Raw genomic sequence first — 27,104 nt, forward strand, 5'->3', positions numbered from 1 at the left:
TGATACATTGAGAGAGCATGTGAGAGCACGTGTAGTTCAGTATGCCTTTGCTGTGGAGGGAAAGGTGAGAATGGCAGGGGGAATCACACTGTTATGGCTTAACCATAATAGTCTTTGAATGCCATGGCACAGAATGTTTCTTTTGTCCTGGAAGCAAGAGTAAGCATTAAGGCAGTTAAGCAGGAGGTAACATAATCAGATATGTGTTTTAGAATTATCTGATTATAAGAGGATGGACAGTGAGGGTCTGCTGATAGGAGTGACTTTTCGGAGATCTAGGAGGAGAATCAGTGGTCTGAATTAGAGAATGATGAAGGTAGGATGAAAGGAAGTAGTTGGTTTCAAGAGATCCTTAACAGTGAGTAGAATGCACAGGACATGATGGTTGATTAGATGATGACCTTGATTCTACTTTGACAGGATCAGCTTCATGAGTGTGTGGTCTATAGATATGCATGGGATCCTCTGCCCAGAAGGGCCTCAGTGTTGGTTTAATGCTGTAGTTGCTCTCTTTAAATTCTTAATAGTTTTTGAACAGAGAACCCAAATTTTCCTTTTAAACTCCACCTTGTAAATTATGTAGTCGGTTCTGGTCTCAAAAAGTGGTTGGATAGTGTTATGTTTGAGCTCTCTGTATGGGAAGTCCATATTGAGTTTAAGGTACTTAAAATATGTAATAGCCTTTGGACCTTAGTTCAGCTGGTTGATGATACAGATTTAAGACTTAGCATTTTAGTGATAAGTGAAGCCATTGGAATGGATAGTATCTCCCAGGGTAAGTATATAGTAGCTAAAGAAAAGGTTGAATAGGAAGAAACCCAGGTGCATTCTAATATTCAAGGGTGGGCGGAAGAAGAGGAGTCCAAAATGAGGACAGAAGGAATTATATACACAGAGGAGTTTGAATATTCAGAAGGAATAAGTTATATAAAGTTAGAGTTTATAAGTTTATTGATGTCAGGAAGTTAAGAAAATTCCCATCTAATATATTGTATTTCCTCTGTGACATATGAGGTTAATTCAGCTGCTGAGAAAAAAAAAGTGGTCAGGTCAAGCTTTTAGAGGAATGGAGAATTTTGAAATAACTTCTGAGAAAAATAAAAGAACTTTCTGAGAAAATTAGAATGCCAGGCAAGTTTAAGGATCTCTGCAAAATTGGAGATAATTTTATTGCAATTTTTCATTAACCAAGTATTTAGCCATCAGTTATAGTTGTGTGAAATGGAGACAGTCATATTGATTGGCTTCTTATTTATCTCTGGGTCTTCAGTGTTTAAGGCTTCCCAGATAGCATAGTTGGTTAAGAACCTACCTGCCAATGCAGGAGACTCAAGAGACGTGGGTTCGATTCCTGGGTCAGGAAGATCCCCTGGAGCAGGAAATGGCAACCCACTCCAGTATTCTTACCTGGAGAATCCTTCATGAACAAAGGAGCTTGGTGGGCTACAGTCCATGGGGTCACAAAGAGTTGAACACGACTGAAGCGACTGAATACACATATTGATTAGGACTCAGTTTTGCCACATGAAGGAAAGAGATTTGAATGGAGCCAGATGCAAGGGAAGCCAGTAAATAACTTAATAATATCCAGAAAGATCCCAGCTTTAGTTGGAAAAAAAAGGATGTCTTGTAAGTAGGACCGTTGTAAACTACACAGTAATTATAAATCTCCATAATTATAAAGGGGCATTTTCTCTTCTTTCTTTAACCTGTCTTAAGTATTAGATATGACTGAAAGAAGTGTTTCTCTCAATAACAAGAAAAATATTATTTATTTTTACAGTCAGTTTTTGAAACAAAAGGAAGAACTCCACAGGGATAAAAATATGTCCACACAGTGCCTGCCATGTAAAGTTTTCCAAACTCACAGAGACTTGAACCCTGCTTTTTAGTTATTTGATGAAATTGCTTACACTAGTTTATAAGTAGTTCTGAATGTTCCTGTATTCTTTTTCATATAAAATATATGAAAAGTGTCAGTTTTGGTTTCTCCATTAGTAGATGGACCTGTGGAAAAGTGGGGCTTGCTTACAAAACGCTTTGAAAGCAAGAGTTTTCCCAGCCTTGAATAATTTATTTTCTCTTTCTTCGAATCTCTTGTGGAACATATTATCTAGAGTATCCACTGAACATTTAATATATATGGCTTTAAATTGCTATTTATCTTTGTTTATTCCCACATTGCGAGCTTCTGAAAGGCAGAGATTCACTCTCTTGCATGTGATTCACCTAGTACCTGTCTTAGATATAATTAGTTTATAAGAAATCATTATTTATTCTGACTAAAATCGTGGCATCTGATCCCATCACTTCATGGAAAATGGATGGGGAAACAGTGGCTGACTTTGTTTTTCTGGGCTCCAATGTCACTGCAGATGGTGACTGCAGCCATGAAATTAAAAGACGTTTACTCTTTGGAAGAAAAGTTATGACCAACCTAGACAGCATATTAAAAAGCAGAGACATCACTTTGTCAACAAAGGTCCATCTAGTCAAGACTATGGTTTTCCAGTGGTCATGTATGGATGTGAGAGTTGGACATAAGGAAAGCTGAGGGCCGAAGAATTGATGCTTTTGAACTGTGGTGTTGGAGAAGACTCTTGAGAATCCGTTGGACTGCAAGGAGATCCAACCAGTCCATCCTAAAGGAGATCAGTCCTGAGTGTTCATTGGAAGGACTGATGTTGAAGCTGAAACTCCAATACTTTGACCACCTCATGTGAAGAGCTGACTCATCTGAAAAGACCCTGATGCTGGGAAAGATTGAAGGCAGGAAGAGAAGGGGACGACAGAGGATGAGATGGTTGGATGGCATCACCAACTCAATGGACATGGGTTTGGGTGGACTCTGGGAGTTGGTGATGGACAGGGAAGCCTGGCATGCTGTGGTTCATGGGGTCGCAAAGAGTCGGACACGACTGAGCAACTGAACTGATACTGATACTGATTTATTCTGAAAGTTTCTTTTACCTGTTATGCAATTGGGGGAATAATTTTATCTAGCTATACTGACAGAGCTTGTATATCTATGCTGACTCTTTTACTCATTTGCCTAGTTGTTTAAATGAAACTGAAGTTGTAGACAAGTCCAGGAAAAAGGAACAGTGCTATGAAGACACAGGAGTTTTGAAGGTGGCTGCAATTTCTTCATTAATCTCATCAGTGACATAGAGTAGTCAAGTAAAACTTGTCAGTGACAAATTGAGCAGTTGGTAATACAGCACATCTAATAATGACAAATCATGCACTTTCAATTTGTCAGTATGCTAAGCACTTTACATTATTTCTTCCTTTTGCAAGAGAGAATCTGAAACTTAGAGAGTTCTCAGTAGGTGGATTCATACTCTCTGTGAATCCTAGGAGTCAGAATATGTTAAACCTTAAAGAGACTTTAGAGACGATCTTAGCCTGCCTCCCAGGTAGGGAGGTAGAAAGTGTCTTTATTATGTAGAGGAAAGTCAGGAGCCATTCTGGAGGGATCATAAGCTGAGGGAGAGTTTTCTGACTGAGCCCTTTTCTCTCCTCCATAGTGCCCTTTCAGTTGCTCACTCTGTTTTTAGTATTAGGCAAGAAAATAGTAGTCTAGTGCCAACTAGAGACAGGACATCTAGTAGGGGCCTGGCTTAGGAGGCAATATTGTATTAGGAGTAGATTTAGGTATCTTAACTCTCTCAACTCTCCTCACTATGTGGACCAGGCAACTATTGCTACTATAGAAGCAGGAAAGCCCCTAATAATAAAGATGCCTAGGCTGGAGAACCTTAGAGATTAGTAAATAGAGGGCCTGGAGAGGCGGGCTTGGAGAGTAAAAACAGGAGATTGAGTTCACACTGAGACATCAGAGGAACTTAAAACTGCTTTGGAAAGCACAAGCTAGGGCCCTTCCACTTAAGTAGAAATTACTAACTAAGGCAGCTAAAAATCACACCATAAAATGAGCAAAACCAACGGTACAGACAGAAGAGAACTGTAGTATTAATAGATGTTCTTAAAGATGATAAGGGAAAAAACTGGACTCATAAAGAAAAAAAGCAAATAGTTATAACCAATTGGATATATTGAGTTTGAAAAATTGCCACGTTTTAAAACTAAAATGCAAAACAAAACAAAAACCTGATGGGTACAGCCCAAATGGGCTACAGCCAAATGGATACAGCCAAAGAATAAATTCATGATTTGGAAAATCAAATCTAGAAATCTTGTTAGAAACATCAGGAAAAGATAATGAGAGGGAAAGAATGTGAGAAAAGTCAAGAAATATGAATGATAGAAATAGTTATGTATGTCATTATTTGTGTACTAGAAGTCTCAGAACCACAGGCAAAAAGTAAATTGAGGGGAGAAAATATTAAGTAAATAACTGAGAATTTTCTGTAATTAAAGGTACAACAATTAAGATTAAAAGGTTCAGAGAGTGCTGAATAAAACCTACATCCAGACTTATATTCAAATATTAGGTTATCAAAGCTAAAGAAAAAAACTCTAAAAGCTTTCAGGTAGGAAAAAACATGAATCAGACTGGCTTTAGAGTTCTAAACAATACCAGACAGAAGGGAAACTGAAATGACATCTTCACAATCTGGCAGGAAAATAATTTTGAACCCAAAGTCTTATTCAACTTGACTGTCACTTAAATGTGATAGAGAAGGGAGGATATTTTCTGATACACAGGATCTTAGAAAATTTACTATGCAAAAGTCCCTCTCTGAAAGAGCTCTCAGAGCATGCACCCAGGCAAGAAGAGAACTGAATCCAGGAACAAGTAATGAGATATACAGGTAGTAATAGAGAATACAGAATCCAAGAATGTGCTTTATAGATGTGTGTGTGCTCAGTCCCTCTGACTCTTGGCAGCCCTTTGGACTGTAGCCTTTCAGGCTCCTCCATCCATAGAATTTTCCAGACAGAAATACTGAGGTGGATTGCCATTTCCTCCTCCAGGGGTCTTCCCAACATAGAGATTGAACCCATGTCTTCTGCATTTGCAGGTGGATTATTTTACTGCTGAGCCACCGGGGAAACCCTGCTTTATAGATAAGCAATGGCAAAAAAAAGGATGGGGGATACTAATAACCAAACATCTCACAGCCTAAAATTAAAACTCTGAGTAATACTAATCTTTGGGAATTTCTAGGGGATAAGAGGGGTAAGGTGAAGAAAGAAGTTGCAGACCAGAGGAGGTGAAACTGTAATAAGGTTGTTGTCTTCTTCATGGAGAGTACATAGATATTAACATTAGACATTTACAATGAAGAATAAGCATAGTTATAGAATCTCTTTGCTTGATAATAGATAACATGAGCAGATCACGATACATTGGAAAGAGTTCCAGTATTGAACAAAACAAAGAATACCAGTTTTCAGATGCCTTGTCATTTTACCATGTTTGAGAACCACTGTGTCACTTAAATCAGGGGTCTAATATTTTTATTCTTTGAGATTGCAGCAGTGCATACCAAACTTCTCATTTCTACCTCAGCATTCCACCCTATGTCAAATGCCCATGGTCTGAACAGAAAAAACAGCTTTACTATGCTGTCATGTCATATTGTTTGTAGAACCATAAGTAACTCCTCTCATGGACATAGATCTACCATTCTAGACCTTTTCTATTCTGAATCATTTTTCCTTCCTTGAAGTATTGCATTTTATGAAAAATGTGATCTTGCTTTATGAATTTTTATTATGTGTATTGTAGTTTTACTCTTTGGTTGTCTTGACTCTAACATTTAAACGCTATATGGCCAGTCTTGCAGAAGTTAATTTCTTTAGTTCATTTTTGTAAACCAGGAGACTTCACTTACGGGAGTGCATGCTTTACATAGGAATAACAATTTAAAGAAATTCATTTCCAGATCTTCAATGCCTAAAGGTGATCTGCCTGAGAACACACTTGTGTTGAGAGTGGAAATTCCCCCTATCCAAACTCTTCATTATAAACCTCTAAGATACCAAACAAGAAGACAGTGGGAAGTTAGAGGTTTGAAAGAGTGGATCACTTTGAAGCACCAGTTTTCTAAGTGTGGTCTGGAGATTAGAATTACTGTTTGCCTTTTTCACTCTCGTTTTCTCAGGAGTTTCCGTTTAAAAGGGCTTCCCTGATAACTCAATTGGTAAAGAATCCACCTGCATTGCAGGAGACCCTGGTTTGATTCCTGGGTCAGGAAGATCTGCTGGAGAAGCGATAGGCTACCCACTCCAGAATTCTCGGGCTTTCTTTGTGGCTCAGCTGGTAAAGTATCCTCCTGCAATGCGGGAGACCTGGGTTCAATCCCTGAGTTGCGAAGATCCTGTGGGAGAAGGGAAAGGCTACCCACTCCAGTATTCTGGCCTAGTGAATTCCATGGACTGTATAGTCTAAGAATTTTAAGTTGTCCATTGTTCATCATCTTTTCTGAGATATAATTCAGATTTCAGAGAATTGGGAGGTGTCATTATGTGAAAATTTCCTATAACTCTCATTTATGTGAACAGAGTCTCTTTGTACTTTATTCCATTAAAAAAAGTTTTTTTTTTTTTAAGAATTTTAAAAGAATCGAATCCTCCCAATGAGTAGGTGGCTCAGCAGTAAAGAATCTGCCTGCAATGCAGGAGCCGCAGGAGATGCAGGTTTGATCCCTGGGTCAGGAAGATCCCCTGGAGGAGGGCATGGCAGCCCACTCCAGTTTCCTTGCCTGGAGAATCCCATGTACAGCGGAGCCTGGCAGGCTAAGGCCCATGCGGTTGCAAAGAGTCAGACATGACTGAAGCACCTGAGCACACACGCAATGAGTAATAGTCTCCCGTGTTTACAAGAACACATTTTGGAGAAGGAGACTAATGAGGTAATTCTATCAGTCTCTTTAAGAAATGAGTTTCCAATAAACTTTAACTTTTTATGCTTAATATTTTGCCTGAATTGATAATATGTATAATGGTACCTAAGTAATTGTAATGCTAATTCAACACAGAAGAAATTTAATACTTAGAACCTTTTGTTCATGTGAATTTTAAAAAATTTAATGTGTATATGTATTTTTATTTGTTAAAATTATTACCAAATGATTCATGGAGGAAGGAAATTTTCTTGGAGTAGTGGAATGACAATACAAATTTAAGGAGAAAAAAAAATCTGTTTAAAGTTTCTCAGAACTAGTTTTTAAATGAATCGTAGGATTAACTTATTTAAAATCTGTTGAATACATTGATGAAAGTTGAAATAGAAATCATATTTTAAAATATCAATATTTATAGTATTCTGGAAGTTCATCTTTTACTACTGTTTAAACATGGATACATGTGAGAAGGCAATAATCTCACTTTTCTCTTTAAAATATATGTATAATTCCTTTTTAGCACTAGCAAGAGCTATATGTACCTACTGATTAAGACCAGAACCCTACATTTTTGGAGAATGGGAGGGAGGTAAAGAGAGAAATGCTTTTAAAATTAAGCAATGAAGCTTTTCCAGGGAGTGACAAAGAGTGGGTGCTTATAAAATGATTTTGGAAGCAGATCAGCCAGAAAGGTAAAAGAATCAGAATGCTGATATGGCAAAAGATAATGGAGTTGGTCCCTAGCTAGGCTGTAGCAACTGCCTTATTATATTTTAATATGTGCTGTTAGCTATATGTCTTGATTCCTTTGACTTTCTGCCAAATAAATGACTCTTTATTACTATAGTCACTAGAATTGAGTTGACTGGTCTACTGATACCACCACAGTTTTTTCTAATCCATTGTATATTTATATAGTGGGATAGGAGGATGGTGGTATTCCTTTGATTACCAAAAAAAAAAAAAAAAATACTCACCTTGATTTGTTTTTAAGACTTTTTCTCATTGGTTTTTAGCAACTTCATTATGATATCCTTTAGTATGGTTTTCTTGTGTTTATCTTGCTTGAATTGCTTTATGCCTACTTATTCTTGAAGCTGTTTTTTTCTGTTGGGGTGGTAGTTTTATTAAAGCTGAACCAATTTTGGCCATTATTTTTTTCTTTTTTTTTGGCCATTATTTCTTTACATCTGTTTTTTCTGATTCCCTTCCCAATCCACCCCATCCCCCACTCCCCAGAATTCAATTTCACCTATGTTAGATTACCCAGTAACATCCCTTAGGCCACTGAAGCTCTAATCTTTTGTGTATTTGTGTGTGTGTGTGTATGTATGTGTGTAGTTTTGTTTTGTGTGGTTATGTTTTGTTTTTTGCCTTTTTCTTTCTGGGCTTCAGTTTCAGTGGGTTCACCTACCAAGCATTTACTGATTTTTCACCTAGTTAAGTTCACCTAGCATTCTCTTTTAAATGGAAGCGCTGAGAAAGATTGAAGGCAGGAGGAGAAGGGGACGACAGAGGATGAGATGGTTGGATGGCATCAGCAACTCAATGGACATGAGTTTGAGTAGACTCCGGGAGCTGGTGATGGACAGGGAGGCCTGGCGTGCTGCAGTCCATGGGGTTCCAAAGAGTCGGACACGACTGAGAGACTGAACTGACTGATGGAGTGGCGAAACAATTCAAACAAGATAAACACAAGCAAACCACACTAGGGTATATCATAATGAAGTTGTTAAAAACCAGTGAGAAAAAGAACGTCTTAAAAGCAAACCAAAAAGAGGAAAAAAAGACATGTTAAATACATTGTCAGAAACAGTGCAAGCCAGGCAACAGTGGAATGATATCTTTAAAATGCTGAAAAGAATAAAAGCCCATCACTACAGAGAAAGCGAAACCTATTCAACTTAAATAATCAAATGTTTTCTTTTTGAAAGTGTCCTTTCCATTTATAGTCATAGAAACCAATGCTGAAAAGGACCTTTGATTTTATTAGTCCATAGTAATGGGAGTGGGAGTAAGATTAGACTGACTACTCTCTAGAAACACACACAGGGCTTTAGGTTTGTCCGATACACCTGGAAGCTTTCTCACAGACATCCTCTCTCTCCCCTCTCACTGTAGCATTACTAGGGCAGTGAACCTCTGTGTGCAATGAGACTAAGATCGTCTCAGGTTTGTTGAGGCAGAAAACAGATGAGAATCACTGGCAGTCCACATCCCCACTTTATTCATAGGATCATTACAACTTTGAGAAGATAAAATGACTGTCTTCAGATCATTTTTGACAGAGAAACTAGTACACCTAGATCAGGTGCTTCTCTATTTCTTTTGCATATTTAAAAAATTAGGAGTCCTCTTAGAATTTGTTTATGACAGTGTATTTGCAACAAGAGGTAAATCGCAAGAATTTCAGACAAAATTTTGTGTTTATGTGTGTGGGGGAGATGCATTTTATATCAATGCAATTTTATATAAACTCTCAGTATATAAACACTAGGGTTTACTAAGCTATTAATTTACTAAGGCATAACAATAATAAAGATGAATAAAACATCTTTCCAGTATTTCATCTCTCTCCTTGACACGTGAAGTTCCGGGTGTGGTAATACCTATTATGGAGTGACTCCTCAAAGTTCAAGTCCAGAAATACAGAGTACATAGACAGTATATAAACATGCTTATTGTTGCATCATGTCAGGGGAAGAAAATACAGAAGGAACATTTGAGCTCCATAAATCTCTGCTAAAGAGAGCGTTACTTGCTGCAACCTGTCTGCAGCAATCAGAGGAAGGAAGTCAGCAAAAAAGGAAAAGAATGCCAAGTTGCAAGTGCCAAATTGTCTCATCACTTGCAACTCAAGAGAAAGACCAGATTCCTATAACTCAAAACAAGGTTCAAATTCAGTTGCTAAAATTACAATACTGTCCTAGATTTTAGAATCCATTTTGCCCATTTTTCCCCTACCAGTAAAAGTGATCTTTATCCAAATGTCCGTGAAAGCCATAGAGGAAAAGTGTTGAAAGGGTCTTAAATCATGTCAAAACCTCTTATATTCAGATGAGATAACATGAATCAAAGAACATTATTTGACTCCTCCTCCAGTGGTCTGTCCATTAGACACTGTTAGGAAGAATAATTCTAACCAAATCACTTTCAGATTCCAGGTAAATCATGCCTTATCTGAAGTGTGTCTTTGTTATTTGGTTCTAGCTATTAAGTATTCCAAGGAGCTAATTCTGAAGGATTTATGGATATTATTTAGTTTTCTTTTATAAAGGTTTTGACAAGTTTTTAATCTGATAGGCTGATTCATTTGGGAGCTACCAGATGTTGCTTTTAAAAGTCTCATTTCTCACTCAAATACAGTTTTGATAAAACAGGCATGATTCTGTGGGGGAGTATTTTGGACACATAGAGAACCAAGTCAGATGGAAGTCACAGAAGTGTTAAGATGCCACTGATTGGAAGGTGTATCATTACTTTATAGATTACTGAGATAGAAAAATGCAGCCAATTAAGTTATGATGTACATCGATTCCAAGATAACACACCCATTTCTGTGATGTTAAAGAATGGAGAAATGCGCTCCTTAGAATCAGTGAAATATTGAAGGTAGTTGGTTAGCAAAGATAAGGACACTTCTGGAAAAGCAGGAAGCAGAGTGGATACAGGAGTGCAGAGTAGACACTAGATTGCAGAGCGTATGAGCCTGTCACTCCTGGAGAGCGCTGGGAGAGAACTGCAAGCCCCAGCACCTTGGGCTGGGGTAAGGTAAAAAGAGTGAAGCCCTTAACCTGAGTTCATCCTCCAAGTGAACAAGAACATTTACTAGAAATCGAGTCTTAACAATTTAAATGGGAGAGCAACACTCAAAATCTTTGAGACTCTCCTAGGATTTAGAATACAAGATTGAATGCTGACTAAAGCATTTGAACCTTAGATTTTAGTCAGTAATGAGCTCGAAAGAGAAATAAAGAGTGTTTTAAGAAGATGAATCTAACTAACAATGGTGTGAAAGCTATAATCTGCCAAAAATACTGTCTTGTCTTTTTTTTTCCGTCGGCAAGTACTCTCTCTGGAGAAAAAATAGTAATGTGATCACTAGCGTCTTTTTTCTACCCCGTTCTTTCTGTTTTTTCCTACGTTGTCCTACTTCTTTGAGAAAAATCTAAGTCCTGCAAATGGTAGTAAAGAAGCTAGTAGTTATTTGCATGAGCTTTTAACCTACCTTCACCAGTAAGCTAAAACACAACCTTCAGTTACATCTTTCAGAGGGGAAAAAAAAATGATTCACTTTGGGTGGAGTATAGACTTGCCCATAGTCTTCAGTTTTACTGCAGGCAAAACAAAGACACGCCTCTTCCTGAAAACATAGACAACACAAATTGCTGTGGCCAGCTCCTTGCATTATCACTTTTACATCAGCTCATCCCTAACTGCTAACCACCTAATACTGCTAATGTAAAACACCTGCCCTTTGCAAGCACCGGGCCTCCTTTGGTGTAGTATTCTGGGATAACCTCTCATTCCACACTGTCTTAGACATTTCTTCTTCCTATAAGATATTCTCATCTCTGTGTTTTATCACCTCCATCATATCATATGAACAAGAAATTTCCTTCCTGTTTCTTTGTTCTGCTAAATTCCTACTTCTTTTAAGAATCAGGTCTCCTCATATGACTATGTTCCTTGACAATAAGATTTCTTTCTCCTTATCATAGTGCTGTTCTTGAATGGTTGAACATGTCTCTAATTCTGGGGTCTGTCGAGGTCTCACTTGTGGGACGGCCTGCCTTTTTCTCCCCTCACTCTGCTTAGTAATTCAAATTGCAGCTGCTTAAGCATATAAGAATATTAAACTTTTTTCCATTATAAAAAAAGAATCAGATCTCCTGATCACTCCCAGCAGAAACTGGAGGTTCTTCTGTGCATAAAACAGTCGTCTGTCCATCCTTCCTTTCTTCTATCATCCTTTTCCCCCTTCCTTCTTTCTTTTTAAAAATACTTTAGTTCTTTCATTGTATTGTACACTCCTTGAAAGCACAGGCCATATCTCTTCAGATTTATATCCCAGAAGCTTAGCACAATGCCTCATATATAACAGATGGTCACTAGATGTCTGCTGAATTGATCAGTTGGATGATGGAGATTTATATCATCAGATCGGATCAGTCACTCAGTCGTGTCCTACTCTTTGCGACCCCATGAATTGCAGCACGCCAGGCCTCCCTGTCCATCACCAGCTCCCAGAGTTCACTGAGACTCATGTCCATCAAGTCAGTGATGCCATCCAGCCATCTCATCCTCTGTCGTCCCCTTCTCTTGCCCCCAATCCCTCCCAGCATCAGAGTCTTTTCCAATGAGTCAGCTCTTCGCATGAGGTGGCCAAAGTACTGGAGTTTCAGCTTTAGCATCATTCCTTCCAAAGAACACCCAGGGCTGATCTCCTTCAGAATGGACTGGTTGGATCTCCTTGCAGTCCAAGGGACTCTCAAGAGTATTTGCCATGAACTCTATTGGCTTAATAAGATATATTCACTAGCCTCAAAATCAGAATCTAATATTAACTTAAGAAACATAACTACTTTGAAGACAAAGAATCCAAAATAGTGTACTAGAAAGAGCATACAGAACATCCAGCAAGGGCAAATTTCTTTTAGCAGGAGTGACTGAGATTATAATTATGCTGAGTCTTGGGTGAAAGGATGATATTTCAGGAAACAGGAGAGGAGTAGGTAGGCATTGCATATGGAACTGACACTGTAAGCAAAGACCATAGTAGACATGAAAACAAGAAATAAATTTGCAAAATGATGAATATTCTAATTTGTATGGTTCAGAATTATAAGTACAGGATCAGTGGCTCATAGAGCTGGGCAAATCAGTTGAAATCACGTCTAGGGAGAGTTCAGCTTTAGTAAACTGGAGAGAGAATTTCTGAGTAGAAGAAAGCAACTGTCATGAGAGTTTAGGAAGATTAATCAGTGCTCAGGCTGGATTAGAAGAGACAGAAACTAAAGACTGGGGTGAAGGGTTGCAGTACTTTTTTAGGAGAGGAATTTAAGACAATCAAAAGGATATATGTGAGTGACATGGTAATATATTAAAAAAAAAAAAAAAGGTGTCTCACCCTGTTGTGTGTTGGCCAGTTTACATTTGGATCACCACATTTATGAGAAACAGTAGTAAGCCAAGGTAAACCAAAAAAGAGCAGTCAGAACTGGGGTGGGAGGGAGGGACAAGGGTCTGCAAACTGTGAGTTCCTGATGAATTAGAAGGAGAAAAAAGGCTTTGAAGAAGTGTTGTGATAGACAACTTCAGTTAACCCAGAGGACTGACATCTGGAAGAAACGATAGCATCCGTATTCTGTTGCTCCAAGTAAGCAAGGGGAGATACTAGGCTGTATCCAGAAGAGTGTGACCTAGATGTAGAAACCGTGTCACAGAGGAACAATAATTGTAATGTATTTCACGAGGATGAATTTTTATGATAAAGGAGATTTGGAAGGAACGTCAACACTGTCTTCAAATACATGAAAATTTGGCCACCTGAGAATGCGTCTGGTGAGCAGATTTAACTCCATATATCAGAACCGTTTGTAAGTTACAGATAAGCAGCTTTCTCTCTTTTTGAAAAACATATCATCCTAACTATTTTAAAAATAATTTTTATTTGTTAATTTACTTTTGCCTGGACTGGGTCTTCAGTGCTGCACGCATGCTTTTCTCTAGTTGCGGTGAGCAGGGGCTGCTCTCCCGTTGCAGTGCATGGGCTTCTCTTGTGGCTTCTCTTGTCATGGAGCACAGGCTACAGGGTGCACAGCCTTCAGTACTTGCAGCATCTGGGCTCAGTGGTTGTAGCTCCCAGGCTCTAGAGCACAGGATCAGTAGTTGCAGTGAAGGGGTTTAGCATGTCCTGATCAGGGATAGAACCCACATCTCCTATGTTGGCAGGCAGATTCTTTACCACTGAGCCACCAGGGAAGCCCCAGCTTTCTCTTTATCATCAGAAACCAACTAGCAGGCCATTCAGCAGAAATATCATAAAAAATATGTTAGTATTGGCAAGTGGTTTTAAAAGGACAGATTAATAGGGTCCGTTGGATTTATCTTATTAGTATATATTTCTATTATCAGAGAGTAAAAAAGAATCAGTGGACCCACCAAAGTCTTAGAACTTAATGTCCATAAGTTTACTTCTGACATTTACTTAATGTCCATAAGTTTACTTATGAATGACTATTTCACAATTTATAGCTCTAAGCAGAAAATTCAAAGACATATAAGGAATCTTAGGTACCCATGTATCCATAATAAAGTCACTTTCTTAATCTGAATGCCGAATGAGGTATGGTATAGTATAGAGTCATGGGTTGACATCAGACATTTCTGAATTTTAAGCCAACTCTGACACTTACAAGCTGTTTTAACTTGAGCATGTTACTTGGTCTCTCTGGGTCATGGTTTAAACAACAATATAATTACTCTCTTCCAGGGTTATTACAGAGATTAATAATAATGTTTATTCAGTATATAGAAAATAACCTAGTACATCTTTGGTATTTTTAAAAATAACAACAATTGATGTTATCTGGAAAGGTTTTAAATAAGCATCCTTCATAGATAAAAAAGTAGTAAAATGAAAAGAGCAGGAGCTCTGGAGTCATATTGATGTCACTTTGAAGCCTACCTCAGCCACTTCATTAGCAGTATATCCATAGCAACCTATTTAAGCAACATGAACTCTGATTCTTTATCTGTAAAATGAGAACAGTACTTATCTACTCTACAGGGTCAGAATATTAAATTAGGTCACGTTTATTATTTCTGTGTTTAGCAGAGTCTGGTGTGTAGTAAAACCTCAGTGTTAATTTCATTTCCTCAACTGTATGAATAGACAGTATCCCACTCATGACCTGTTAGTATTTTACATAGACTGGAAGTCCTGGCTAGGCTTCCAGGTCCCTAAGGGAAGGAAGAGCTGTTCCTGTATGCCTGTGCCAACTCCTAGGACTGATAAACCTAATAGACTTCCCTGTATTATGCAACCCTGCAAAGGAAATGTCTGAATTTTAAGAGATCAAGAGAACAGAGATGCAAATCTTGTTTTATACCAAACTAAAGAGTTTCTTATTAACATCTGCATGCAGGTATGCTCATTCACCTACAGTCGTGTCCAGTTCTTTGCAACCCTATCAGTTCAGCCACTCAGTCGTGTCCTACTCTTTCAACTCCATGGACTGCAGCACACCAGGCCTCTCTGTCCATCACCAGCTCCCAGAGTTTACCCAAATTCATGTCCATTGAGTCAGTGCTGCCATCCAACCATCTCATCCTCTGTCATCCCCTTCTCCTGCCTTCAATCTTTCCCAGCATCACGGTCTTTTCAAATGAGTCAGCTCTTTGCATCAGGTGGCCAAAAGTATTGGAGTTTCATCTTCAGCATCAATCCTTTCAGTGAACACTCAGGACTGATCTCCTTCAGAATGGACTGGTTGGATCTCTTGCAGTCCAAGGGACTCTCAAGAGTCTTCTCCAACACCACAGTTCAAAAGCATCAGTTCTTCGGCACTCCGCTTTCTTTATAGTCCAACTCTCACATCCATACGTGACTACTGGAAAAACCATAGGCTTGACTAGAAGGACCTTTGTTGGCAAAGTAATGTCTCTGCTTTTTAATATGCTCTCTAGGTTGGTCATAACTTTTCTTCCAGGGAGTAAATGTCTTTTAATTTCATGGCTGCCACTGTTTATAATAGCCAGGACATGGAAGCAACCTAGATGTCCATCAGCAGACAAACGGATAAGAAAGCTATGGTACATATACACAATGGAGTATTACTCAGCCATTAAAAAAATTACATTTTAATCAGTTCTAATGAGGTGGATGAAACTGGAGCCTATTATACAGAGTGAAGTAAGCCAGAAAGAAAAACACCAATATAGTATACTAACACATATATATGGAATTTAGAAAGATGGTTACGATAACCCTGTATGTGAGAGAGCAAAAGAGATGCAGATGTATAGAACAGTCTTTTGGACTCTGTGGGAGAGGGAGAGGGTGGGATGATTTGGGAGAATGGCATTGAAATATGTATAATATCATATATGAAATGAATCACCAGTTTAGGTTCGATGCATGATGCAGGATGCTTGGGGCTGGTGCACTGGGATGACCGAGAGGATGGTACAGGGAGGGAGGTGGGAGGGGGGTTCAAGAAGGGGAACATGTGTACACCCGTGGTGGATTCATGTTGATATATGGCAAAACCAATACAATATTGTAAAGTAATTAGCCTCCAATTAAATAAATTTATATTAAAAAATATATATTAAAAAAAATAAATAAAATATGATGGTGTATGGCTCAGGAAACTCAAACAGGGGCTCTGTATCAACCTGGAGGGGTGAGATGGGGAGGGAGACGGGAGGGAGGTTCAAAAGGGAGGGGATATATGTATACCTATGGCTGATTCACGTTGAGGTTTGACAGAAAACAGAAAAATTCTGTAAAGCAATTGTCCTTCAATAAAAAATAGATAAATAAAAAATAATAATAATAATTTCATGGCTGCAGTCACCATCTGCAGTGATTTTGGAGCCCAAAACAATAAAGTCAGCCACTGTTTCCCCATCCATTTGCCATGAAGTGATGGGACCAGATGCCATGATCTTAGTTTTCTGAAAGTTGAGCTTTAAGCCAACATTTTCACTTGCCTCCTTCACTTTCATCAAGAGGCTCCTTAGTTCTTCACTTTCTGCCATAAGGGTGGTATCATCTGCATATCTGAGGTTATTGATATTTCTCCCAGCAATCTTGATTCCAGCTTGTGCTTCCTCCAGCCCAGCATTTCTCATGATGCACTCTGCATATAAGTTAAATAAGCAGGGTGACAATATACAGCCTTGATGTACTCCTTTTCCTATTTGGAACCATACTGTTGTTCCATGTCCAGTTGTAACTGATGCTTCTTGACCTGCATACAGATTTCTCAAGATATGGGTCAGGTGGTCTGGTATTGCCATCTCTTTCAGAATTTTCCACAGTTTATTGTGATCCACACAGTCAAAGCTTTTGGCATAGTCAATAAAGCAGAAGTAGAGGTTTTTCTGGAACTCTCTTTTTCGATAATCCAGCGGATGTTGGCAATTTGATCTCTGGTTCTTCTGCCTTTTCTAAAATCAGCTTGAAAATCTGGAAGTTCATAGTTCATGTATTGTTGAAGCCTGGCTTGGAGAATTTTAAGCATTACTTTACTAGCATGTGAGATGAGTACAATTGTGTGGTAGTTTGAGCATTCTTTGACATTGCCTTTCTTTGGGATTGAAATGAAAACTGACCTTTTCCAGTCCTGTGGCCACTGCTGAGTTTTCCAAATTTGCTGGCATATTAAATGAAGCACTTTCACAGCATCGTCTTTTAGAATTTGAAATAGTTCAACTAGAATTTCATCACCTCCACTAGCTTTGTTCGTAGTGATGCTTCCTAAGGCCCACTTGCCTTCCATTCCAGGATGTCTGGCTCTAGGTCAGTGATCACACCATTGATTATCTGGGTCGTGAAGATCTTTTTTGTACAGTTCTTCTGTGTATTCTTGCCACCTCTTCTTAATATCTTCTGCTTCTGTTAGGTCCACCATTTCTGTCCTTTATTGAGCCCATCTTTGTATGAAATATTTCCCTGGTATCTCTGATTTTCTTGAAGAGATCTCTAATCTTTCCCATTCTGTTGTTTTCCTTTATTTGTTTGCACTGATCACGGAAGAAGGCTTTCTTATCTCTCCTTGGTATTGTTTGGAACTCTGCATTCAAATGGGTGTATCTTTCCTTTTCTCCTTTGCTTTTCACTTCTCTTCTCTTCACAGCTATTTGTAAGGCTTCCCCAGACAGCCATTTTGCTTTTTTGCATTTCTTTTTCTTGGAGATGGTCTTGCTCGCTGCCACTTGTACAGTGTCATAAACCACTGTCCATAGTTCATCAGGCACTCTATCAGATCTAGTCCCTTAAATCTATTTCTCACTTCCACTGTATAATCATAAGGGATTTGATTTAGGTCATATCTGAATGGTCTAGTGGTTTTCCCTACTTTTTTCAATTTCAGTCTGAATTTTGCAATAAGGAGTTTATGATCTGAGCCACTGTTAGTGCCCGATCTTGTTTTTGCTGACTGTATAGAGCTTCTCCATCTTTGGCTGCAAAGAATATAATCAATCTGATTTCGGTGTTGACCATCTGGTGATGTCCATGTGTAGAGTCTTCTCTTGTGTTGTTGGAACAAGGTGTTTGCTGTGACCAGTGTGTTCTCTTAGTAAAATTCTGTTAGCCTTTGCTCTGCTTCATTCTGTACTCCAAAGCCAAATTTGCCTGTTACTCCAGGTGTTTCCTGACTTCCTACTTTTGCATTCCAGTCCCCTATAATGCAAAGGACATTTTTGGGGGGTGTTAGTTCTAAAAGGTTTTGTAGGTTTTCATAGAACCGTTCAACTTCAGCTTCTTCAGTATTACTGGTTGGGGCATAGAATTGGATTACCATGATATTGAATGATGTGCCTTGGAAACAAACAGAGATCATTCTGTTGTTTTTGAAATTACATCTAAGTACTGCATTTTGGACTCTTGTTGACCATGATGGCTGCTCCATTTCTTCTAAGGGATTCTTGCCCACAGTAGTAGATATAACAGTCATCTGAGTTAAATTCACCCATTCCAGTCCATTTTAGTTTGCTGATTCCTAAAATGTTGACATTCACTCTTGCTATCTCCTCTGTTTGACCACTTCCAATTTACCTTGATTCATGGACCTAACATTCCAGGTTCCTATGCAATATTGCTCTTTACAGCATGGGATCTTGCTTCCATCACCAGTCACATCCACAAGTGGGTGTTCTTTTTGTTTTGGCTCTGTCTCTTCATTCTTTCTGGAGTTATTTCTCCACTGATCTCCAGTATCATATTGGGCACCTTCTGACTTGGGGAGTTCATCTTTCAGTGTCCTATCTTTGCCTTTTTATACTGTTCATGGGTTCTCAAGGCTAGAATACTGAAGTGGTTTGCCATTCAACCTATGCAACCCTATGGACACTTGTAATTCCTCCTTTCTGAACCTTACCTATTAATACTTCTAAAGCTTTATCTTTACCAGAAATGTATAGTCATCAGAGGAGAGATTTGAAGTCACCACTGATAACCTAGTTTTTTGCCCTCTTGTCTTCAGCTAGATATTGCAGTTAACTTACATTGCTGCTGCTGCTGCTGCTGCTAAGTCGCTTCAGTCGTGTCCGACTCTGTGTGACCCCGTAGACGGCAGTCCACTAGGCTCCTCTGTCCCTGGGATTCTCCAGGCAAGAACACTGGAGTGGGTTGCCATTTCCTTATATTGACTCTTCCTTATTGAATTACTCGTTTGTGTGTGGATGTGCGCACGTGCACTCAGTTGTGTCTGACTCTTTTTGACCCCATGGATGGTAGCCCTGCCAGGCTTCTCTGTCCATGGAATTTTCCAGGCAGGAATACTGAAGCAGGTTGCCATTTTTATTCCGAGGGATCTAAGATGCATCTGTTGCATCTCTTGCATTGGCAGGCAGATTCTATACCACTGCACACCTGGGAAGCCCATTGTATTACTTAGTTTTAAGTATTTGTTGATTTTTCCAACACTTAATTGCTTTGTTCAGTTAATTTGCCTTTGAAAATTTTCTTAGCATTTCTGATTTATTTTCATAATTGGAAACAATAAGATTTTGTATATAGGACTCCCTTAATATAAAAGACTCACTAAGTGTTCTTACTCCTAATGCAACTTTTTTTCTCCTAAACATGATACTGAAGAAACAACAAATGGCACTTCTACTTATTTAATGATTCTACAATTCTGAATTATGATTAATGGCAGTAAGAGTGTAACATTTGAAGATTCTTTTAGTATCTCTGAAAAGTCTTAAAATTTTTCTGTTTATTTTATATATAGATGTTATAATCTCTGATAAAAATCTGGGATTTTCATTTTCACTTGACTTTAAAGGTAACTTTGCTTCCCTGATAGCTCAGTTGGTAAAGAATCTGCCTGCAATGCAGGAGACCTCAGTTCTATTCCTGGGTCGGGAAGATCTGCTGGAGAAGGGATAGGCTACCCACTCCAGTATTCTGGCCTGGAGAATTCCATGAACTCTATAGGACTCTATAGTCCATGGGATTGCAAAGAGTCAGACATGACTGAGCGACTTTCACTTAAGGATAACTTTATTTGGAGAATCCTGTAAACAGAAAAAATGTACATTGAACTTTAGAAAAATTCTTCTTAGTATAAAAAAGCTAATAAATTACATGATTCCATTTATGTGAAATACCCAGATAAGACAAATGTAAGGAAATAAAAAGTAAAACAGTAGTTCTCTGGGTTTTGGAGATGCCTGAGGGATTAACTGCAAACAAGCATAAGGCAACTTTGTTGCGGTGGGGGCAATGAAAGTTTTCTGAAACTAGATTATGATAAAGGTTGTACAGCATGGTAAATATACTAAAAATCAGTGAATTGCATACTTAACATTGGTGAATTTTATGGTATGTAAATTAATTCTTCAGTAAACTTGTTAAAAATTAATTTATGAGATTACATGGTTAGATTTTATTTTATAATAAATTGCCCAAAGTGATAATGTTTCTAGTTTGAAAGGCAAATATATTGATTCACATTATTGCAATAGAAAAGCAAATTATTGCTACTCTTTAATTGTTACATTGATATATGAAATATTCATGAAATTCAGATAATTTCTCACTGATATCTATGATTTTCAACTCTGAAAATCATATAATTATTACTTTCCTATTTAAATCAAGACATACTACTAGACTTAATCATAAAATGATTTTTTCAAAGGAAATATTCTTCATATCTTTCTATGATTAAATTTGTGAGATATTCACACTGGGAAAAAATTAAAACTTGGTAAGTTATAAACTTTACAATGGAAAGTTGAATCTACTGGCTTAAATTTTTGCTAATCTCTGCTTACTATTCTATTTCCAAGCATAAGAATTTCCCTTATCTCGATGTTGTTTGACTTTATACTTTTAGGTTCTATTCCTAGATTTGTATTTTCATATCTAATTAAGCAGTAATGCTGATTTTTTACTTCACACATGTGCTATCAGACAGGAAAATTTACAGGTATAAGAGACCTTAGGCATTATCCAGTCCAACTTTTAAACTATACAGTTAATGTGAGATCCTAGGTAGTAAAGGAACTGGTTTGAATGTATAGAGTTACATAGGTAGCTCTTAATTTTCAAGGAATATTCACAATAAACCAACCTAATTTCCTCACCTAGTCAAAGAGAAGGGAGTTAGACTGATTTGGTCAGTTCCTTGAACTTCAAAATTACATAAACTCTCTGGATTTGAATCTCGCTCTGCCTGACATTTACTCTGTGACCTCGGACAAATTGTCCACCCCTTCAGTATGGTGAGAATAAAATTCTTCATAAACATGTGAGAATTAAATTAGTTAATACATGGGGAGTGCTTAGATGAGTACAATGAATATAGTATAATAGGAACTCATTAACATACTGTTAATAATATGCTTAACAGTTAATACAAGTTGAACATATTGGTCAGAAGGAGTAAAGAGTCAGATCTATATTAGTAGCTTTTTTCCTCTCAGTCTTTTTCTCCTCAAAGGTTTAATTCTGGAGCTGTGTTTCTTAAACTTACATAATGAATGCTTATGCACATTTTAAAGAAAATAATTCTATCAGGCTTTTAAGAATATACCTGAAAACCAGTGAGGAACCTGCATTAATTAAATGTTGTCATTTCCATAATAACTTGGTACCAACACAATCAGAAATACAAATGCAAATTTATGTGCTTAAGTTAGCAGTAGCCATTGTGAGGTGTTCATTCATTCGATCTAGCATTATTAAAATGCTAATTATAATTTTTAAAATTAATTTTGAGGTTATCATCAAAATGAAAACACAAATTTAAACTTTTCTTGGCAATACTTCAGCATACCTTGCTGTAAGAACTGTTGCATCAAGCAAAAATAACCCATCTCATGTACAGTGAATCTCTTATTTTATATGTATTCAATACTCTTAGTATTCCTGTTTGTTTTGATCGGTTGAAATCACTGCAGGATACTACCAGATCTGACTGCCAATGGTGGTAGCAACTGAAGCATCTTTGGTCAGATCACAGAAGAGCAAGGAAAACCATTGCTGAGGCCTGCTCTAGGAATAATGATAAAATTGGTTGTAACCTCTTTGTCTTCCTTCTCAATCATCCCAATAAGCTCTCATGCCCTTCCTCCCATCTGATAGGTGCTTACATTTCCCAGAAGACTTACTTTTTAATAAAACTGTTCTCAGGCCCTGAAAGACTTTAAGATTTATTAGAATCTCTTAAAGTGGAATTTCCAATACTCCGACAGTTTTAATAACAAGAAATGTTGATATATATATTTATATATAATTTTTTATGTTTGTAAAGCAAGACTATGCCCTCTGTAGTAAATTTTGAAAATGCAGCGAAACAATGAAAAAGCATTCTCCACTTATGAAGACAACCAATTATAATATTTTTGTTATATTTCTTAACATATTTGTTTGGCATTTTAAAATATTATTAAAACAAAACTGACCAGTTTTATACTTTATCTTTTTCATTAAACATTATAAATGTCCCTTTCTCATGTTTTTATAAACTATTCTAAACATTATCTTTCATGATTGTTTACTATAGATTTACTAGGTTATGAGTACTTGTGATGTTCTTTATACATATTGCTAATAACCTTTCAGAAATTTTGTACTGTATTAGATTTCAACCAGCATTATATCTCTTTATTGCCATATTTTAATTAATTTGTGAAAATGGTGTCCTTAAAAATAGTTTCTAGTTTTCAGATTTTTGTTAGTTATTTGATTTTCTCTTGTATAAATGTGCTGTTTATATACTTGCTCATTTATCTATTGAAATCATAATATCTTTCTTAGCAATTTGGTTAAATTCTTTATATAAATTAATTATTAATCTTTCCTTGGAGATATTTTCCCAGGTGGTTGTTTACTTTGTAATTTCACTTTTAATGTTCCCTAACATACATAAATCATCTCTGCAGATTTTTCTTTGCTTTTAAACTTAGAAAATCTTGGGGGTAAGTTATTTGGAGATAAGATGGGACTTCTATTGCTTTTCAAACTATTAAGATTTATATTTTTAAAAAAGCTAAACTTGCATTAATCTCTAAGCAGTTTATTAATGAAGGAACAAATGATATCAGAGGTTTGTGTAGAGTCTTCTTAATTGTGATAACAGATAAAGGGAAAATGAGAAAGTAAATCTTGATTATTTACATTTTTATTTTTATTTCGGATGATACAGTAAATGATGTAATATCTAACTGCTTTTAAAAATATCTATAAGACAGGATTGCTAGTATTTAAAATGATATGTCCAACTAGGTAATAGGTTAATATTCAAAATGTTGGGTGTTTTACAAAATAATAATAAAGTTAAATTTTAGAACTTGGTACATTAACGAAAACCAATGTTATTAATTCTACTAGGAGTAAAGGCAGAGTAGTCTCCATTTTTGCTTAAGTAAAGTTTGCTCATAAAAACATAATGATCATAAGGAATTAATTGGATATAAATTGGGGATAATTATATATGGAATATTTTGGATATATATTAATATAGACATTATTTAAAATATAAAAACATTATGTCATTTTGTAAGTCTCTTTCTTTCTTTAATTTTGAAAAGAAAAAAGCCAAAGATTCCTTTTGTATATATATAATACTAAAAGCTATAAATATTATTGATTTGTATCTGATAGCTTGTTATAGAAAAGGAAGAATTGGTATTACCATAAATACACTCTATTCTTTGACTGAGTTGTTGAAGCTAATTGTAGGTGATTGGTATTTCATTTTGTTTCTGGTATCATGTTTAGAATCTTATCTTATGACATGATTTGTTTTAGAGTAATGCTGGCTTGCAATTAAGTGCATCCATTACTGTAAACATGGTTAAATAGTACCTGTCCTCAGTTGGTAAATGTCTGCTTGTATGATGATTATGCAGTAAGTATCTGGATATAACAACTACAGTATTAAATCTGTGATGATGAGATGGCAACTGTCTTGTTAGTTTAGTACATTATTGGAAGGTTACATGTTTAATGGGGCTGGGAGAGGACAAAGCAATAGCTTCTTCTTGCTAGAAGTGAAGTGAAGGCTTTTATGAAGATCTCTTACATTTCCTTGAATAATCCCTTAAAAGGTGACCTTTTTTTTCCATCTTTACTTTCAGTTCTTGCTTATACAGTGAAAATAAAGTCAGAAACCAGAAATATGAGTTTAATAGATTCTCATTTTTATATTTACAAGCTGTAGGATTTTAATCAATAAGTGCCAAATGGAAGAAAGAATTTATATTTTCTTCCAACCTAACCCACTCCAGTGTCCTTGCCTGGAGAATCCCAGGGGCGGGGGAGCCTGGTGGGCTGCCGTCTATGGGGTCACACAGAGTCGGACACGACTGAAGTGACTTAGCAGCAGCAGCAGCATGGCGCTCCTATATTTTCAATATAGTCATCAGAATAACCCTGTAATTCCAGGGAAGATTAATGACTTGTCCAAAGAAGGTCATTCAATCTCAAACAGGTAGAGTCTGCCCTAGTATAGTATAATTTCTGGTTAGTGCTGACTGAGTATGACAAAGAAAGGACAGATTGCTCCACTCTGTAATAATCAGGAAAAGCTATGTGAGGATACAACTTGAATTGGACTCTAAATCATGAGTGAATGGGATATCTCTAGAGAGATATTGGCCTTAGGTGGAAAGAAGACTTTTGAAAGATAATTGTTACTGTGTGTTTAAAGACAATAGGGCTTCCCTGGTGGTGGTGGTGTTCAGTCAGTAAGTGGTGTCTGACCCTTTGTGACCCCATGGACTGCAGCATGCCAGGCTTCCCTGTCCTTCACTATATCCTTGAGTTTGCTCAAACTCATGTCTGTTGAGTCAGTGATATCACACAACCATCTCATCCTCTGTCGCCCTCTTCTCCTCCTGCCCTCTATCTTTCTCAGAATCAGGGTCTTTTCCAATGAGTTGACTCTTCACGTGAGGTGACCAAAGTATTAGAGTTTCAGCTTCAGCCTCGGTCCTTCCAATGAATATTCAGGGTTGATTTCCTTTAGGATTGACTGGTTTGATCTCCTGGCTGACCAAGGGACTCTCAAGAGTCTTTTTCAGCACCACAATTTGAAAGCATCAGTTCTTTGGTGCTCAGCCTTCTTTATGGTCCAACTCTCACATCCAGACATGACTACTGGAAAAATCATAGTTTTGACTAGACGGACCTTTGTTGGCAAAGTTATGTCTCTGCTTTTGATATGCTGTCTAGGTTTGTCATAGCTTTTCTTCCAAGCAGCAAATGTCTTTAAAATTTCCTGGCTGAAGTCACCAGTGCACTTCCCTGTGGCTCAGTGGTAAATATTCCGCCTGCTAACGCAGGAGATGTGGCTTCAATCTCTGGATCAGGAAGATCCCTTGGAGAAGGATATGACAGCTCTTTCTAGTATTCTTGCCTGGGGAATCTCATGGGCAGAGGAGCCTAGGGGGTTGCAGTCCATGGGGTTGCAAAGAGTTGGACACAGCTTAGCGACTGAACAACAACAAAAGACAAAAGGGAAGATGGTCTCTAGGTTACTTAAGGGTGCGGTCTCGGTTATTGACATCTCAGTTCTTAGCACAGTACCTGACACCCAGGTGTATGTTTAACAATGTTTAAATGGTATGTTTGTTGAAAATACTCTAGGAGATGAGAAACATAATTGAGAGTGTATTGCATTGTTGGCGGTAGCAGAATTAAGAGCACTTTACCCAAAGGTGTTAGCTTGGTATGGGAGCTGGAAATGGGCAGGAATGGGGAAAGAAAGAAAGAAAATGAGCACAAATCAGCTTTTCCTCTGATTTAGATTAATGGGTCAAAAAAAGTAGAACTTTTGATGTCATGAGCAAGGTTGTTGAAAGAGTTAATACCTGATGCCCTTAGCCAGCTTTGAAGGACAAGAGCCTTCTTGAACCGTTAAAAGTGAATGTATTAGTCACACAATCGTGTTTGACTCTGATCCCATGGACTTTAGCCCACCTGGGTCCTCTGTCTGTGGAATTCTCTAGGAAGAATACTGGAATGGGTAGCCATTTCTTTCTCCAGGGGATTTTCCCAATCCAGGGATCAAACCCTGGTCTCCTGGATCGCAGGCAGATTCTTTACTGTCTGAGCCACCAAGGAAGTATTGAGAGAAGTAGAAAAGATTTGGATTAGCCATTGAAGAAAGGGCAGATATGTTCATAAAAAGAATAGCCATATAGCAAAGCAGCAAGGACCAAGCTGAAATTTAAGAACTATGTTTGAATTATCTTTATTTCATGTGGTTTTTCTGTTTTCTTCTCAGAAATCTGATGTGCAGTGCAGAGTTCTACCTTACATTTACCATTCCAAATCTAACATGCAGTCATATGAGTTTCTGTACTTTTTTCAGGTCATGAGATCCAACTGCACATGTATCCCTAGGCCTCTATGCAGGGTTGTAACAGTGCGTCAACACAAAATTTTAAAAAACATTCTACCAACCAATCTTTCAAAAATGCTTTAAAAAGCTTTAGGTCACACAGCTCAAGTCGTAGAGCTGGAAAAACGATTTTGTGGAGAAAGCTAATGGGTTTATTTTTGCAGTTCTAATAATCGTAGTATTTTTAGTAGTTAGGATGTAGAGCTCTGTCTTTCCCACCATCTAATTATAATGTGCAAGGGCTGATTGCTTGTGCTCTTTGACTACCCTCCTGGCACTAAGAACCATAAACAAAGCTGCAGGCACTAATTACCTCCTTTTCCTAATCTGAATTTTGATGTGCTTTTGAACTAGTAAGTCTTCTAGCATTCTAAGAGGGCTTCCCCTACTATTGGAAAGACTTCTACTTCCCCTGAATTCCAGGAGAAGATTTTGAATCAAAGTTTTTTCTGGAGGAGTTTTTAATGCCTATCATTTTACAGCAAGAGAAATAAATTGGTACGGATATATTTGTTTTATATATTCAAAGCAGCACTACTTGCATATGAGGAGATAATTATAGACATTTACTCTTAAGATACTCATGAGATGTGTGTGCTTTTTGATAGAAAATATAATGGAGCCAGAGGATTTATTTTGTCTCCTGATTGTCAGATTCTATCCATAACTGATCAATAATGGGATCCTGTATCTC

The 27,104-nt window shown here is 37.5% G+C and overlaps 1 protein-coding gene across 7 annotated transcripts in view; it reads left to right on the forward strand.

Moving 5' to 3' along the window:
• The window catches only part of SPATA5 (spermatogenesis associated 5), a 350,490-nt gene that overhangs the window by 166,644 nt on the left and 156,742 nt on the right, over positions 1-27,104 (forward strand). The window lies entirely within an intron of this gene.

This window comes from Bubalus bubalis, chromosome 17, assembly GCF_019923935.1.
Source record: "Bubalus bubalis isolate 160015118507 breed Murrah chromosome 17, NDDB_SH_1, whole genome shotgun sequence".
In the NCBI taxonomy this organism is placed as follows: Eukaryota; Metazoa; Chordata; class Mammalia; order Artiodactyla; family Bovidae; genus Bubalus; species Bubalus bubalis.